Source organism: Hipposideros armiger, unplaced genomic scaffold, assembly GCF_001890085.2.
Source record: "Hipposideros armiger isolate ML-2016 unplaced genomic scaffold, ASM189008v1 scaffold_582, whole genome shotgun sequence".
NCBI lineage: Eukaryota > Metazoa > Chordata > Mammalia > Chiroptera > Hipposideridae > Hipposideros > Hipposideros armiger.
The window spans coordinates 1,232,556-1,249,815 of NW_017731932.1; the positions used below are offsets into that span (position 1 = coordinate 1,232,556).

General features: G+C 37.2%; 1 pseudogene; it reads right to left on the reverse strand.

Annotated features, from left to right (window-relative positions):
* Nucleotides 1-5,663: 5,663 nt before the first annotated feature.
* On the reverse strand, nt 5,664-6,616 carry LOC109371638 (olfactory receptor 1038-like; annotated as a pseudogene).
* Nucleotides 6,617-17,260: the final 10,644 nt, after the last annotated feature.

Below are 17,260 nucleotides of genomic sequence, written 5' to 3' on the forward strand. Positions count from 1 at the left end.
GCAGCTTACATCAAGCTTTCAGTGTCTAGGGTGGGTCAACCAGATAAGAAACACTGTTCCACTAAATGCTGTTGCACTGTGTATGCATTCAGATTTGATCAATACAGTTCAAAATGGTATCCCATTGGGTTTGGTTAAAAATCCTTAAAATCTCACTGTTCTGCTCATCCAGATTTGTGCCTCTGCAACCTAGTTGGTCAGCATTTCATTCTTGGTACAGGTACAATACACATTTGTTTACCTTTGTTGACTCTTGCTAAGTTACCAGCATGAAAGCAAATGGGAAGTAGCAGTGATTCCTTATGCATGAGTTTATTCTTATGTAAGAGCTAACCCAATTAAAAGGGGTGCACAATTGAGTATGTGTAGGATTACTCTGAGAAGCATCATATAGCTGGTAAGAGGGACTAATTCAAAGATAGAGAGTATTGTTACTCAGGCTAATGTACTAATTAACCATGGGCCACTTTTCCTTAAAATGGATCTGAGGAAAGGCAGGTGGTGGGGGAGGAGAGTTTTCTTTCATAACTTTAGATTCTGATCAAGGGGAAGGAATACCATTAGTTGGTATTGGAAACTATGTTGACAATTCTTTTTTTAATGTTGTTAAACCACTCAAATTTGCTTCTAAAGAGTTAGTGTCAAGTACAAAAAGTAGGACTGCTCAAGGGACAACCACTTTCACAGAGATTGACATCATAACCTGACATTCTATGACCATATTTTCTGTGATCCATATACAGAGATATGCCTACTATTTCATTTTTCCTTTTAGAAATAAAACACTAGCCATCCAGCTATTAACCACAGTTTCCATCTTCCCTTATCGGCTGGGTATATAACCTTGTTATGAAGTTTTGGCAATGAGCTGTCAGTAAAAAGTTATGTATACATCCTAAGGGTCATCTCCTCAAGGTCAAAGGCACTAGACCTGGACTTTTCCTCCCACTTCCCACTCAAAAATGTTGCCACTAAAATGGTTGCTCTAGACATGAAAGCCACACATTGAGGGTCTAATTGCCTTACCCTAATCCTTAATTCACACTGTTGCCTGAAAAATAAATAAAATCCTATCTTATTAAGTCACTGTATTTGGGGGTTTCACTAGTTATAGCACTTAGCCAGTATCCTAATTCTCTCTCAAAGCATTTTTATACTACTTTCGGAAGATGTGAGTCATCCTTGGCATCTCACCTCTGCATCTTGCTACTTCCTAGGGTAAATTTTGCTTTGGGGATGTTTAAATCTTCTCAGATACTTGCCTATTCACCTGGTGTTGAGTGAAGTATATCTGGTTCCCTGTCTTAACCAGAAGGGGGTAAAAACTCAACCCTCTGGTCTTAGATATTAGGTTGTATCACTTTTGCCTCTCTGCTTGATGAGTCCTTAGACTTTTCATTGGCTCCAATTTTCACGTTAGTTGGTTATGAACCCTTTTTGTCTCAACTGCTAGGCCACTAGTCTCCACTAGCATTTTCAGATACTGACGAGCTTCTTTCTTGGCCTCGTGAATTCTTGGCCATTTGCTCTGCACTGTTTATAGTTATAGGCTAAGTGGGCTTCCATCAGACATTTTAGCCAACACACATCCTTTAGCTATTGTTACTTATTATGGGTTGAGTTGTGTCCTCCCCCTCCCCACCCCCAAAGATATATTGAGGTCCTAAGCCTTAGAACCACAGAATGACATTATTTGTAAATAGAGCCATTGCAGAAGTAGTTAGTTAAGATGAGATCATATTGGAGTAGGATGGGCCCTGAATGCAATATGACTGGTGTCCTTGCAAGAAAAAGGAAATTTGGACATAGGCATAAATAAAAGATGACCATGAGAAGACAGAGGCAGAGATTGGAGTTCTGTTGTCACAAACCAAGGGATGCCTGGGGTCATTAGAAGCTGGAAGAGCAAGGGAGGACCCTCCCCCAGAGCATCATAGGGAGCACAGCCCTGCCAATACCATGATTTTAGATTTCTCGACTCCAGAGCTATGAGAGAAGAAATTTTTGTTGTTTTAAGCCACCAATGTGTGGCACTTTGTTTAGGCACCCTGATAAAAGGAATACATTACTGTTTTGAGGGTTTCCATGTTGATTCTTCTGTGAAGCTCTATTAGTCTCCCAGGCTACACCTTTTCAAGGTAAGCTGTCATTTTTTTCTGTTCTGGGAGCTCTTCAAACTTATCTGAACTTGCTTTTGGGAGCTGTGTGGTTTTGCAGCAGCCTCACCTGAATCCAGGATGCTACCCAGAGGAAGGGCTACCAGTTTCCTTTGATTCACTAATCTTTAAATCCTCCTCACACTGCCTGTCTCAGGTTGAGCCCTTACTGCTTGTGATCAGAAACATGGCTCTCTTGCCATTGTGAGTTTCCCCCACTCTCCAGGTGACTGCAGAAGCTCTGTACTATTATTCTCTTAGCTATTTAACATTAGTCTTTGAGATACAAAACAAGCAAAACCAAAACAACAAAGATATTTTTCTTTCTTGAGTTCTTGCCCTTGACAACTGACAGCCATGACTTCCAAGATAAGTTTCTCTGCTATGGTGCCGCCCTCCTGCCAAAAAAGAAATTAATTTAAAAGCTTGAAATTCATAATTGTAATTCAGTGCCATCTCTCCAGAATTTGTACCATTTCCATCCACTTGGAACACTTCATTTTTGCTTTAATAATGGTGTTGGGGTTGAGGGAAGAAGATGTAAATATAACTTTAAAAATATGTAGTTTAGGGCCGGCCGAGTGGCACGTTGGTTAAGAACTGGCTTGGGATGCCAGAGGGCCCTGGTTTGGATCCCACATATGAGGGCCAGTGACACTGCCCTCCACAGTTAAGATGCTGAACAACAGCTCAGCCTGCAGCTGGGCTGCTGTGAATCACCGGCTATTGCCTGACAGCCGAATTCTATAAACAAGTCCCCCTGCATTTAGCCTCTAATCCCATTAGCTATGAGAGAAAAGCCTCAGTATGACCGGTATGACCAGAGGCAGTAATCTCTCTGAGGGAGTGCCTCGGTATGACTGGAGGCCGATAAGACTCCCTCTGGGGAGTGTCTCAAGGTGTATTGGGACCTGTTGGAATGCTAACAGTTAATCTCCTCTGGGAGGACACAGTAACAAGGTGTCCTGGGGCTATGTGGTGGATATGTGAAGGCATAGCATATGCTGGAACATAATGGATATGTTAATGGAAAAGGCTTTGAGGCACAGACCTCAAACGGATGCTAATTTGATTGACAGCAGTTTTACTGCTTTGAAAGTTCTCAATAAAAACCAAGCATCGACAGGATTCGGTTGCTCAGTCTATCTCTGAAGGCTGAGTCCCTTGGTCTCGCACTTAAATATTACTTCTGTCTCTGTCTCTTTATTCAATCTGCGTCGCCCCTCTCGTGTCCCATTTGTCCTTGCCACGCAGGACGTGACAACCGGCAATGGCATAGACTGCAGCCACTGCTACAGTGGGTTGCCATGGACTACCGTGTGTAGCCAGCAGCCAGAGTGAGCGGCCAGCAGCCGCAGTGAGCGGCCGTCCAGAAGCCGGCGACTGATCTGCCTCACCTGGGAAGAGCGCAATGATGGTGCCAACTTGGGCCAGTGNTGCCTCACCTGGGAAGAGCGCAATGATGGTGCCAACTTGGGCCAGTGAAGCAACGTCCTCCACAACTAGACTGAAGAACAAAAGGACAGCAACTTTTCTGTTCCCCTTCCCCCAATTCCCGAGAGCTGTTCCCATCCCCCAATTCCCCAATAAAAATCTTAAAAAAACCCCACAAAAACGTAGTTTAATATGACAGTATTAATATCATCACATAAATGTAAAATCTAAACTTAACCATTAAACCTATAGTAAGATAACTTGGAATGATTTTAGTTAAACTGCTTAGTATGAACTTCTGATTAACTCCTAAACAGTAGTTTCTTTTGCTAGTATTTCCCAAAATACAGCATATGAGATAATTTTATATATTACACACATTTGGTTATTTTAAATGTTTGTGTGTTTATAATTTTTGTTACTTTCTGTTTATGATGATTGGCATAATTCTTTCTCATTTGCAATGATTATATAGAGTTTTGTATTCAGATTTATTTAAATAAAGTGTGAGCTAATTTAAGCAAAAGTATGTTAAGCAAATAATAGAGAATATGCCAATGTAGGAAAAATGATTATAAAAGCATAATAATAACCAAAAATCAGAAGATGACATAACCTTATGACAAGTCACCACAATCGCATACACACCTAACATATACATAGTTACTGTATATATATATACTATATATATATTATATATATATATAGTATATATATATAAAATATATATATATATATATATATAATATATATATATATATATATGATACAGCAACTCTGCCTATAAGGCACTACTTCCCATGAGGTTTAAATGTACCTTACCAGTTTGATTTTTTTCAGAGTTCAATAATTTTTGCAATGTTCAAGACTACTATGTGTTTCTAGTAAGACAAATTTTAGTAAGTCTGTTGTAGAAGCCTCTGTTGTTATACTATTGGTTGATTTTAGTCATATATTCAAGCAGAATTGAAGGGAACTCAGGTATCCAATGGGTTCCCACGTTGTTTAATGAACTATAATTCTAGGACAGAGGCAGCTTTGAGTCCCTGAACATTATAAGTACCCTTACGGAGAACTCAATAATGTCAAAGCAACTTTTCACCTTTCCCCCACCACTAAGAGGTGGTTTTAAGGAGCCTGTTTGATAGAAGTCAGGGATATTACCCAATGCTGCTGAGCTAGAAGTGGTAAAACTTATGTTGAAACCCAAGACCATAGGATTCCAAGGCCTAACTTCTTTGTATGTTACTGAGATGTCATATCCTGAATGTGGACATATTTCAATTACTGGGCAGGCCTAGGTTTGAATCATGAGCCCTTGGTAAGATGAAAGCAGGAAAGAGAGGGCGAATAAAAAGGGGAATCAGTTTATGGTAGAAAAGGGGTTCACAAGTAACTCTGACACATACCATTGTCATGACTTCATTTTGTTCGTTTGATAATGAACTTTATTTTGTTCATTGTTTGAACAAATAACTTTGTTGTCAAAGCAGCAACATGTATTTCTGAGTCACTAGATTAATTATAATACCTATCACAGTACATAGGTCATAGTAACACAGTCTTATAATTCTGCAGATTGATTTATTTAGAACCCATGATAATTATGTAATTTCAGGGAGAGATCAGCAATAAATCTAGTGGCAGTCAGAGGCAGAGTGAGAGATGATGGCTAACAGGCAGGGTACAGTCAAGGAACTGGCTATTGCATGAAATGACACAGAGATGGACAAGAAACTTACCTCAGCACCTTCCTTGCCCCCTTCTCTGTCCTCCACCAGGATACAAAACAGAAACACTTTAAAAAGGAACAGCTAAAGCTTATCAGTTGAGTAGGACTTAACCAGGTCAAAGCTATTAGAGCCCCATACCAAAACAAGTAGCAATTTGTTAAAAATCTAAATTCTACTCCTTTAAATATTTCATGTTATAGGTTATAACAAAAACAGAGCTCATGTACAAAATAATGTTACTCATGTGAAGAATGGTGAAAATGAATTTACTCCATCAAAAAAATTATAAAAAGCAACATATCTGCATGTGGCATTGTTCCAAGACAGGTGCTGCTCCAAGTCACTTTTTAAAGTTTGTTAGAGGCAAGACATAACATTTTTCAGTGACCTTTCTCAAGATTTTTTACCTCTTGGTTCCCCAGGCTGTAGATCATGGGGTTCAGCATAGGAATGACTATTGTATAGAACACAGAGGCCATTTTGTCCATGTCAAGGGAATGGTTCGATTTGGGCTGCAGATACATGAGGATGAGAGTCCCATAGAATATCGTCACCGCGGTCAGATGAGAGGCACACGTCGAGAACGCTTTGCACCTCCCTTCAGTAGACTGTGTCCTCAGGACGGCAGCCGCAATGTATAAGTAAGAAAAAAGGACTGTGGTCAAAGAGCTGATCATGTTGAATCCAGCAAAGAAGAAGATCAAGATTTGGACGCTGGTGTCCGAGCAGGCAAGGGCCATTAAAGGGACATCATCATAGTAGAAGTGACTGATGATGTTGGGGCCACAATAGATCAATTGGAAAATAACGACTGTGTGGAGCAAAGCAACAGAAAAGCTCTATAAATATGGGCCCATTACCAGTTTCACACACACCTTTGGGGGACATGATTACCATGTAGAGAAGAGGATTATAGATGGCCACATGTTGGTCATAAGCCATCACTGCAAGAAGAAACATCTCTGAAATCAGGAAGTTCAGGAAAAAGCCCAGCTGGGTTGTACATGCGTAGAAAGATTTGGACCTGCGCTTGGTCAGCAGGGTCTCCAGGAGCATGGGGGCTGTTGAAGAAGAGAAACAAGGGTCTACAAAGGCCAGATTACTCAGGAAAAATTACATAGGTGTGTGAAGTGAAGCATCCAAATGGATTAACGAAATCATGCCAATGTTTCCCACCAAAGTTAGAGTATATACCACTAAAATGAGCAGGAAGAGAATGAGTTCAATCTCTTTATCGACGGAAAAGCCTAAAAGAATGAATTCCGTCACCCTGGTGCTATTCCTTTCAGCCATTTATTCTAGTGTCTCAGCTGCTGAAAAAAGACAACATAGAGCCAGAAACAAATTATTGGGATGAAGGAATTGTCATTAGGTGCCAACTGTAGTGTGTTTTACCTTCAGAAATTATTGTTCCTTGAAGTAGACTATCAGGACAAACAAATACACCCCATTTAAGATTCATCTCTCTGACTATATCTCATTTTATGAGGCCTAAAATTGAGAGCCACTAAAAAATAAATCAATTGAAGTCTGCATAGTAAAGATAAAAACAAAGAACAAAACTTTATATGTTTATAAATATATTGAATCTTTTAGATTTAAGTCATTTTAAATTTTATTGGATAAGAAAAAGAAAACAATTATAATTTTTTTCCTGCACCCTTATTTTCTACTTGGTGGAGCTTAAGGTACTAAATTTGTTATCTTTTTGAATAGATATTTCTTCTTCTATTTTAACTATTATACATTATGCTGAAGGAAATGTAAGCAGGATTTCAATGACAAGAAAAATAGGGGCCAGTAAATGTTTCTAGTGGTGGATCAGCCAAATTTTGAATATGTATATAACTAATTCATTTTCATATAAAACTTCCTAAAAATTAAAAAAAACCACTTGTGAGTATGGCTAGAATATATGGATTTTAAGAAGTGTAGTCTCTAGGTTAAAATGTTCTATAGAGTTCTATTTTAATTATTTCCAACATTTATAGTCAGAAATGTTTTCTACAAAAGCTGATACATTTTCAGTGAAACATCATGAATTTCTGCTTTTAAATGGTGGTTACCTCTTTGACAAGATAAAGAATAATTTTGGGGAAGTATAATAATACTCTGGTCTTATGATGTTTGGCAAGTTATCATTGTTAAAGAAATGACCTCTGTGTCTGCAATTGTGAAAATTGTGAATATGTGAGTACTGCCTTTTGGCCCATGCTTAGGGGTCCAAGCTGTCAGGCAGTCTGCAACCTGTGCAACTGTAGGAAGAAGCAGCAGGAAATGAGATAGAGCCAATCATGGACAGTTTTTCTCAGGTTGCTAAAAATCACTTGTCTTTATTTTGATTCTATATTCCTAGGAAATACAAAGTCCTGTCTTCCTCCAGTTACCAATGTCTTCATGAAGTCTCCTTAGAGTCTCGGCCTTCAACACCCTCCCACCTCCACCTCCAGAGCAGAATTATCTTATTTCTCTGCAGGTAACTCGCCTGTGGTTATAAGGACCTGAATGGTGTGCTTTTGGGGAATTATAAGCCTCTTTCCACCTCTGAGGCTGAGCAAGCTAACTTTATGTTTCTAATTAATTAATTAATTAAATTGGGAAATTAGGGGAGGGGAACAGCGCTGGGGAATTGGGGGAAGGGGAACAGACAAGTTCCTGTCCTTTTGTTCTTCAGTCTAGTTGTGGAGGCCGTTGCTTCACTGGCCCAAGTTGGCACCATCATTGCGCTCTTCTCGGGTGAGGCAGATCAGTCACCGGCTTCTGGACGGCCGCTCACGCTGGCTGCTGGTTACATACGGTAGCCCATGGCAACCCACTGCCACAGGGGCTACAGCCTATGCCGTCACCGGCGACTCAAGGCAGCCCAGCTCCAGGTTGAGCTGTTGTTCAGCATCTTAGCTGTAGAGGGCAGTGTCACCGGCCCTCATATGTGGGATCCGAACCGGGGTCCTCTGGCGTCCCAAGCCAGCTCTTAACCAATGCGCCACTCGGCCGGCCTGCAAGCTAACTTTAAATTGGGGATGAAGGTAAAGGACAAGAAATTCTCACCATATCAAATTTGAATAAATAAAGTGTATAAAATAGAAGGAATAATCCCTTTCCCTCCCCAAACATATAGCCCAAGGATAAACTTTTTTTTTTTTTTTAACAGTTTGGTGTAAGTGGTCAGGAAATCTGTCCTTATAAGTTTCTCTTTTTCCTCTATTGACTCAGCTTAATATTATAACTTATACCTAACGTGTTTTCCAAAAATAAAACTATACATATGTATACATACATAGATACACATATGCATGTATATATACAAACACACACATACATACGTATACATAGAATCTGACATGTAACCAATTTTCTCTCACTTCCATTTACTTTCTTCTTGGTGTAGCCAAACACCATTTTGTGAGAGGTGTGTTTGGATAAAATTGTTGAACTTACTTGTCTTCCTGAATTGGCATCTTAACACAGCTCTCAGCACTACAGCTCACTATTCTTGGTGTAGAACAGAAGAGGAAATGAGAAAGTGATTACTTGGCCAGCATTTGTCCACATCCAGACATAGGAACATACTGACTCTGGCCCCACTTTCGGTCTTTCATGATAAACCTCACTTTAGATGTTTTATAGATAATTAGTGGACGTTTTAGTATTGAGTTACTTTTCTTTGCCCATAGACTGGAATCAGGCATATTTTCCTTCCTTGTACATCCGTAATAAAAGAAAAAAAATAAAAGCCCACACACCGTCATCAATTTCAAATTTTAAAAAGACCAGCTTCCTTTTTGTGTGTATTATTTTTACCTGTGAATGTCTCTTTGATACACTTGATTTTTAAACCATCGAATTTTTCTCCCCAAAGGCAACTCTCTCTCTCACACACAAATGTTTTTCTTCTACAGAAATTGGCTTCTGAAGTTTTATCAACAGATTAAAAAAAAATCTTTCTTTTTCTAAAGGAAGCTCAAACTCAGGAAGCAATGGAGGGAGATATTATTTGGGGAAAGTTAAGAATGTTATTTCATTCTTGTGTATAGATGTCAGCTTCACCCACTTGGAGTAGAAAAGAATAGGTCATCTCCTTTCTTTTGAATGGGGAAAATTGTGGATGGCTCAGGGGAAAGCAGCTGTGGGAATGACCAACTGTACCTGTTAAGCTACCTGAATGTTTCCGCATGAGTTTCCTTTCCAGTGAGGGTGTGTGACTATGATATGGCCTTTTATATAGTGGAGTCTCTGTTCCTTAGAGACTTAATGCCTAATGTTCCCCAGACATGACTGTTCCAGGGTCACTGACCCTCCAGGGCACAACTGTGATTAGAAAATGTCAATTAGAAAAAGATCAGCCTAAAAAAACAAAGCTAAAGTTGGGTCATATTTGAACTTATCACCATGAAATCACTAGTCCTTGGTGATGTATGTTCCGCCCAATCCAATTTATTGGGTTGTAGGAAAAGTCATGAGGCATTTTTGCAACGAAAAGCATAGAAAAAAATATGTCATGAGTTTTCTGAAAACCCAATGCATAAACAAAGCAAAGAAAAGCAAAAACAAGTGGCATGCAATTTAAATATTACAACCACTTCTTATGTATTGTTATCATTCATTTACATTTGTCCCTTCTTGTCCCTTTAATCTGAATCAGAGGGATTCTGATTTAATTATTCGTTTTACTATTTTCACCTTCCTTTCAAATAGGTTCACTGTTTCCATGGACTACCCCTTACTCAGCCACCCCCCCAACCCCTCTCCCATCTAACTGGGTTATCTCACTCCTTGGTACAGAATCCTGCAAAGTTTGCCATTTCACCCAGAGTAAAACCCAAAAGTCTTACAAGAGCCCACAAGATCCGGAATAATCTGGCCACTGGTTTCTGACTTCAGTAATCTTAATCCCTATCTCCCCTTGCGTCCTTCTATCCACACTGACTTCAAGTATGACAGGCATGCCAGCCTTAGGTATTTGTGTTTGTTCCCTGTACCTGGAATATTTTTTCTTAGACATTTCACACTTTCACCCCTGGACGCTTTCACAGTGGTCGTGTGAGAACACAGGAGCCAGATTGTCTAAGTCAAAATTCTGGCTCTGCCATTCTGTGCCTTTGCAGGACTTGGTCACATAACATCCTGTGTCTTGCTACATCAACTTTAAAACAAAAATAGTGATAGGAAATGTCTGAAGTGCTGCTTTGAGGATTGAATGAGTTAAAGTGTGTAAAGACCTATAATAGAATCATGTCTGGACTATCATAAATGCTATAAATCACTAATTGCTACTACCTCCCTTCCCTGACTTACTTTTCCCCCTCAATATCATTTATCACTACATAATATCTTACTTGCTTAGTTTGTTGTCTGTTTTTTGTTGTGTGGGCAGTGGTTTTAGTCTCTTTTTAGCAGCTTTATCTGTAGTTCTTGAAACAAACTGGGGACCTAATAAATCATTGTTGAACAAAACAAATGAATCTGTCAAAAAGCTTTGGCAATTAAATTCCCCCAAAATGTCCACTTGTCTTCACTAACATCAATAATTATACATATTTCACTTTGCCAAGCTCATTCTTTAAAAGTGGTGTTTTCTCTTTTATGCATATTTATTTAATCATTAGTAAAATGTATATTAATCATTAGTAAAATCTAATGGTTAAATATATACATAAATGTATATATGTATATATAATATGTAGCATATGTATAATGTATATGTAATTTATATACATAAATATATGTATATATACACATAACTTACATACATAAAATAAAATCTGTGTTCTATTTTACCAATGATTAAGAAATATACATAAAAGAGGAAATGCCATTTTTAAATAATGAACTTTGCACTGTTGGGAGTCAAATTGCCAAAAACTTTCTGAGATTTTTTTATTCTTCAACAATGATTTCTTGAGTCCCTAGTTTGTATCAGGAACCACAGATAAAGCAGCTAAAAAGAGACTTCTATTTAGTTATTTTTGCTTTTATTTTTAATTCCTAATTCAATTTGCCTAGGGTTTTTTTCTTCTTTACTCAATTTTTGGTTCTTAATTCCTATGGCTATGCATGAATAATCCTCTGCATAGACCTTCATTTGTATTCCTTTCATTTTTATTTAAACACAAACACACACATGCAATTATTTTCTTGATACTTTTAAATTTCATTTATTCCTTCAGGCAAGTTTATTTTATTTATTTTTCCTGGAGTGACTTAATTTGATGCCTTTTAATATAATGTTTGTATTATGATTGATTTTTGTGTCCTGTCTTATTTCTAGAAATGATCAAACACTAGTCATAAACATATTATCATTGTTCAGTTCATAATCCATATTCTAGAAATATGCAGAAACCAATGCTTTGCAACTCGCAGACCATCACCTCCAGCTAAACTGTGCATACATGGCATATGCTATCTTATATTGTGAGGATGTACACTTTACATTTGATATTTTTATCCTATTTCTATTTGAGCAGGACTTTACCTAGCTGACTTTTTTGGATTTCTTTATTCAGGGAAGAATTAAACACCTGTTAATATCCTTAGATATCCTAGAATGCATTCGCATCTTAGCAGGGCCTTCAGGTTATAGCATATGTCAAAAACTTTAATTGTGAAAAAAATAGCAGTTCCAAACTGAATTTGAAAAAGAAATTAATCAGTGACCACATTCCCAAATTATTTGGCACTGGTTTATATGCATTGTTTTGCCAGAGAACTTAGAAGTTCCCAAGTGCCTACTGCCTGCCTGGACTACATAAAATGAAAGCAATTAGGTTAGTATTTCTCTTTGTAATCAGGCTGCAAAAGTTCAGAATACCTAGGAAAATTAAGCCAAGTGTCATTTTCTGTAGCTACCAATCTTCGTCTGTTAATTTTAACTAATAATTACTGATCATCAAGTAAAGAGAAGCTGAAGTTAGAGTTTGCCTAAGTTTGGATGATGAAAGTGTCTCTGTGGGTCTTATTACAAAACTCTTCCTTGCAAACGAAATTCCCTACTGGAATTGCTGGAGTGGATTTGCTTGCTAATCAGTTTCAAGGGGCCTTGTTAAAATGACATTTCTCAGTTTTTTTGTGGGGACATATTAACTGAAACCCATCTCAACAAACATAGAGTTTAATTTAAGATTAATTAATATGCAGTTTAGTTTGAGTAGATAGAGATAATTATCTGATTCCTCAGGGATGACTATTTCCTCCATCTGGACGCATCTTCCTTTGGGAGACAAGATAGTTTAGTGGGAAGAGAAGAGGGTTTGAAGCCAGATCTAGGTTTGTGGTCAGGCTCTTCTACTATATACCCAGGTACTCTTGGGAAAGTCACAATCTCTGAGCCTCAACTAAGAAATGAAAATACTACTTACAGCACAGAGCAATTTTGAGCAGTAAATTTGTAACGGATATTAAGTTACTTTGTAAATTGATGATGCTGTTATGATGAGTAGAATGATAATTAAAAACAATGATAACGACAGTGACTAAAATGTATTGGGTGTTGCTATGTGCCAGGCAAGGTAATATAAAGGTATACATATATTATGTCATTATTTTTTACAAAACACTATGGTGTAGGAAAAAATGTACTCATACTTTATGTAAGAGAGGCTCAGAGGATTTAAACAATTTGCCTCAAGTCACACCTGATAAATACGTTAGCTAGAATAGAAATTGAAGGTATATATATATATATATATATATATATATATATATATATATATATATATATATATATATATATATACACATTCAAAACAAGAAATGATGAATGGTGTTGGGATTGGAGGGTAGCAGTAGCGATAGAAAGAAAAGCAAGGAAAAAGGCAATATCTAAAAGGCAAAGTCGATTTAAAATTTGAAAAGTAAGGAATTAAAAAAGTTCAAGGACAAATATTATTATTTAACCTGCATAGTAGAATGGATAGTAATACAATCCATTAAGATAAAGCCCACAGGATGACAATCAGATCTGCAGGCAAGATATTGAGAATTTGGTCTTTGGCATGTAGAACTTGAGATGCTGTAAGACATCGTATTTAAACTCAATACTTGACAGTTAGGGACAAAACTGTAAAGGTGAAAGACAAATAAATTTGAGATTGATTGATGACTGAAGTTATGGACATTAAAAAAAGTGTCTAGAAGAGGGGTTGAAGTAGAAGAAATCATGGCAGAAAAGTAAAAGCTAAAGGTGAAATCATTGAGGTAGGAGAAAAACAAAGAAAATGTGATCCCTACCAAAATCCAGTGGCATTTTTTACAATCCTAAAATTCATATAGAACCACAAAAGACCCCAAATGGTCAAAGAAATCTTTAGAAGAAAGAACAAAGCTGGAAGCATCACACCCCTTGATTTCAAAATATATTACAAAACTTCAGTAATTAAAAAAGTATGGTATTGGCATAAAACAGACATATAGACCAATAGAACTGAATAAAGCACTCAGAAATAAACCCAAACATATATAGTCAACTGATTTTTGACAAAAGCGCCTAGATAAAGAATGGGGAAAGGATAGTCTCTTCAACAAATGGTGTTGGGAAAACTGGATCTCTACAATCAAAGGAAGAAAACTGGACCCTTATCTTACACCATCCACAGAAATCAATTCCAAATGAATTTAAGACTTAAACGCAAGATTTGGAACTCTAAAACTCTTAGAAAAAAATACAGTGGAAAATCATGGCATTGGGCTTGGCAATGATTCCTTGGATATGACACTGAAAGCACAAACTACAAAAGCAGGATTAGACACCTAGGACTACATAAAACTAAAAAGCTCCTTCACACCAAAGAAGCAATCAACAAAGTAAAAAGTAACTTGCAGAATGGGAGAAAATATTTAAAAACCATGCATCTGATAAGTGGCTATTGTCCAAAATATATGAGACTCCTGTAACTCATCAACAAAATAACCCAAGTAATCCAATTATAAATTAGGCTAAGGACTTGAATTGATATTTTTTCAGAGAAGACTACAAATGCCCAATATGGAAATATGGTTGACATCACTAATCATGGGGGAAATGCAAATCAAAACCACAATGAGATATCACCTCACACCAGTTTGGATGGATATTATAATATATATATCCATCACCAACATATATATATATATATGTATTGATGAGGATGTGGAGAAATTAGAGTCCTTGTACATGATTGGTGGGAATATAAAATGATATAGCTATTATGAAAAAGAGTATGAAGGTTCCTCTAACAATTAAAAATAGAACTATTATATCACTCATCTATCCACTTCTGGATAAGTGTCCAAAAAGAATTGAAATCAGGATCTAGAAGAGATATCTGCAGCCTCATGTTCATTGCATCATTATTCATAACAGCTACTATATGGAAACAACTTAAATGTCTACTGATGAATGATGGATAAAAAAATGCAATATATATCTGCAATGGAATATCATTGAGCTTTAAAAAAAAAGATAGAAATTATGTCATATGTGACAACATGGATGAATCTGGAGGACTTATGTTAAGTGAGATAAGCCAGTCACAGAAGGATAAATACTGCACTATTCCACTTAGATGAAGTATATACAATAGTCAAACTCATAGAAACGAAGTAGAAAGGTGTTTGCCAGGGGCTGGGAGAGGTGGAAGTGAGAGTTGTTCAATGAATAGAAAAGGTCATTTATACAAGATGAATAAGTTCTGGAGGTCTGCTGTACATCGTAGTGCTTACAGTCAATAATACTATATTGTACACTTAAAAATTTGTTAGGAGGGCAGATCTCATGTGAGTGTTCTTACCACCATTAAAAACAAAAACAAAAACAGAGTATGGTAATCACAAGTGACAAGAAATGAGACTTGTGTAAAACTTTCTCAAATTTCAGAGGGACTCCAACTAAAAATTTTAAATGTTCATTGTATTTATCAATGGCATGCTAGTCAGACCAGCTATAAAGAACCGGCTTCAGTAATGGAGGGAAAAGCCAGATTAAAAATGGCAAAAGATTGTGAAAAACTGAAAGCGGTAGATAACTTCTGCAGGAATTTTGGCTACTGCTATTAGTTTTGTTTTACACATATATCTAATATATATGATATATATTAGACTTGAGAATTGTTTTCTAGTTTGAAATTTTGATGAGAAACTGGATTTTATCATAAATAAAAACACATTTCTCCTCTTGTATAGATTCACCAAGATAGAGTCTGAAACTGTGGTAGAAGCAGCTCTGTTTTTCAGGTAGGTTTTTGGAGTATCTTGGCTCTATTTATGATTCTTATTTATCTTACTTTTTAAAGCAAGTATCTTTTGAACACTTACTACTACTACTTACCATAAAGTTTCCTGAGTCCTTCCTACACATGAATTCATTCAATACTGACAAACACATAAAAAAGGTCCCATTTGACTTGATTTTACTATTGAGGAAATTCAGGCTTAAAAAGTACATGGATATTGCCCAAGGTCTCATAAGTAAATTACTCAGGATTTAAGTGATGGTCCTACCCTTTCACAAAACCTGAGTTCTTATTCAAATGAACCAAGGTTTATCATCTTTTTATGTTGTTCCCAGTAGTATAACCCACCTTTGCCTTCATGGAAATTGCTTGATTGGTATACTTGAAGTATGGTTGCTTCAGAAATACAAATGAAAGTTTTTTTTTGTTTTTTAATCCCCAGTATAATTTGTCCAGCTCATCATACTTGGGGAAAAACAAGGAAGAAAATATTACACCTTTAAAATACCTCTAGAGGCTCAAGTTTAGACCCAAAGGAGGCTAGGAACTAATAAATTACCCAAACACCTATAGCGTGAGCTCCCTGGGAGCCAGGACCACGGCTAAGCAGGTGAGTCATGAGGAGCCTGTGTATGGAGCGGCTCTCCAGCCCTCCACCCTGGCCCAGCTTCCCATTAGAAACCTCTCTTCTGGTGAGCTGTGGTATTAAATCAAAATCAGCCTGCTTTTAGAGATAATAACTCTAACATCTTAACTGCATTTCTTATTTTCATACTCTGCTTTTTAGTACTTTCTAAAAGATATCTACTTGTACTTAAAATACTGCTTCATCGATCTCCAATTCTGTCTCTCTAAATGACCTCATATTGAGTTAATCACGTAATCTCCTAAAATTACCCTCCCTCCTGCAGTGGTACCCACTGAAGATTGAGTTGTTACTATATGGCCGTGAAGGAGAAATATGAGGACAGATGAGATTCCCTTTCTAAAGTTCTCTTATGAGGGTAGGTCACCCACTGAGAATGGCTCTACACTTAAGTGTCAAAAACCATTTTTTAAAGTCCATCCTTGGCCTTTAGAAACACCAAACATCGGGTAAAAAAATTCTCTTACATAAAGAATGGATACTCCCTGTAACATTTGAATCCTGAAATAAAATATAAACCTATTGATATTTTATTTCTATAATGTTTTCAGAAAAGGTGGTTGGCTTCAAACAAGGCTCTGAGGCTATCAGACTCAAACCTTTTGTTTCAACCCTTTATTCATATCATGCCATGCCGTTTGTATTTGTTCTGGGATACACAGAGAGGGCATCTGATGGCTGAAGAAGTCGCCCTGTCTGCTCACCTGTAGTGCACAGATGTATGTATACAGTATCTTTGCAGGCTGATTGGTAAGCTCTGGTGAATAAACCAAGCTTTGTGCAGCCCTGGAATGAAGGATGCTTGGCTTAGAAAAGCCATGTAGACCCTGAAAAAGCAGAGCGCAGGTCATGGATAACACTAGACAGTGAGCAAATTTGGAAATATCTTAATTAATAGAAAAGAGGCTAGAAGAGGAGGAGGATCCCCAGTGACCATTTTCTTTTTCCTTTTGATCGAACACCTTTTGTTTGCAAAGCATTTCTGTGCAAAAGTAATATACTTTTATCACTGAAACTACTTTTTTGGTTATTTTACCTTACTTCTTACTTTAGCTCACATCTCTAAAACTCAAATGCATATGA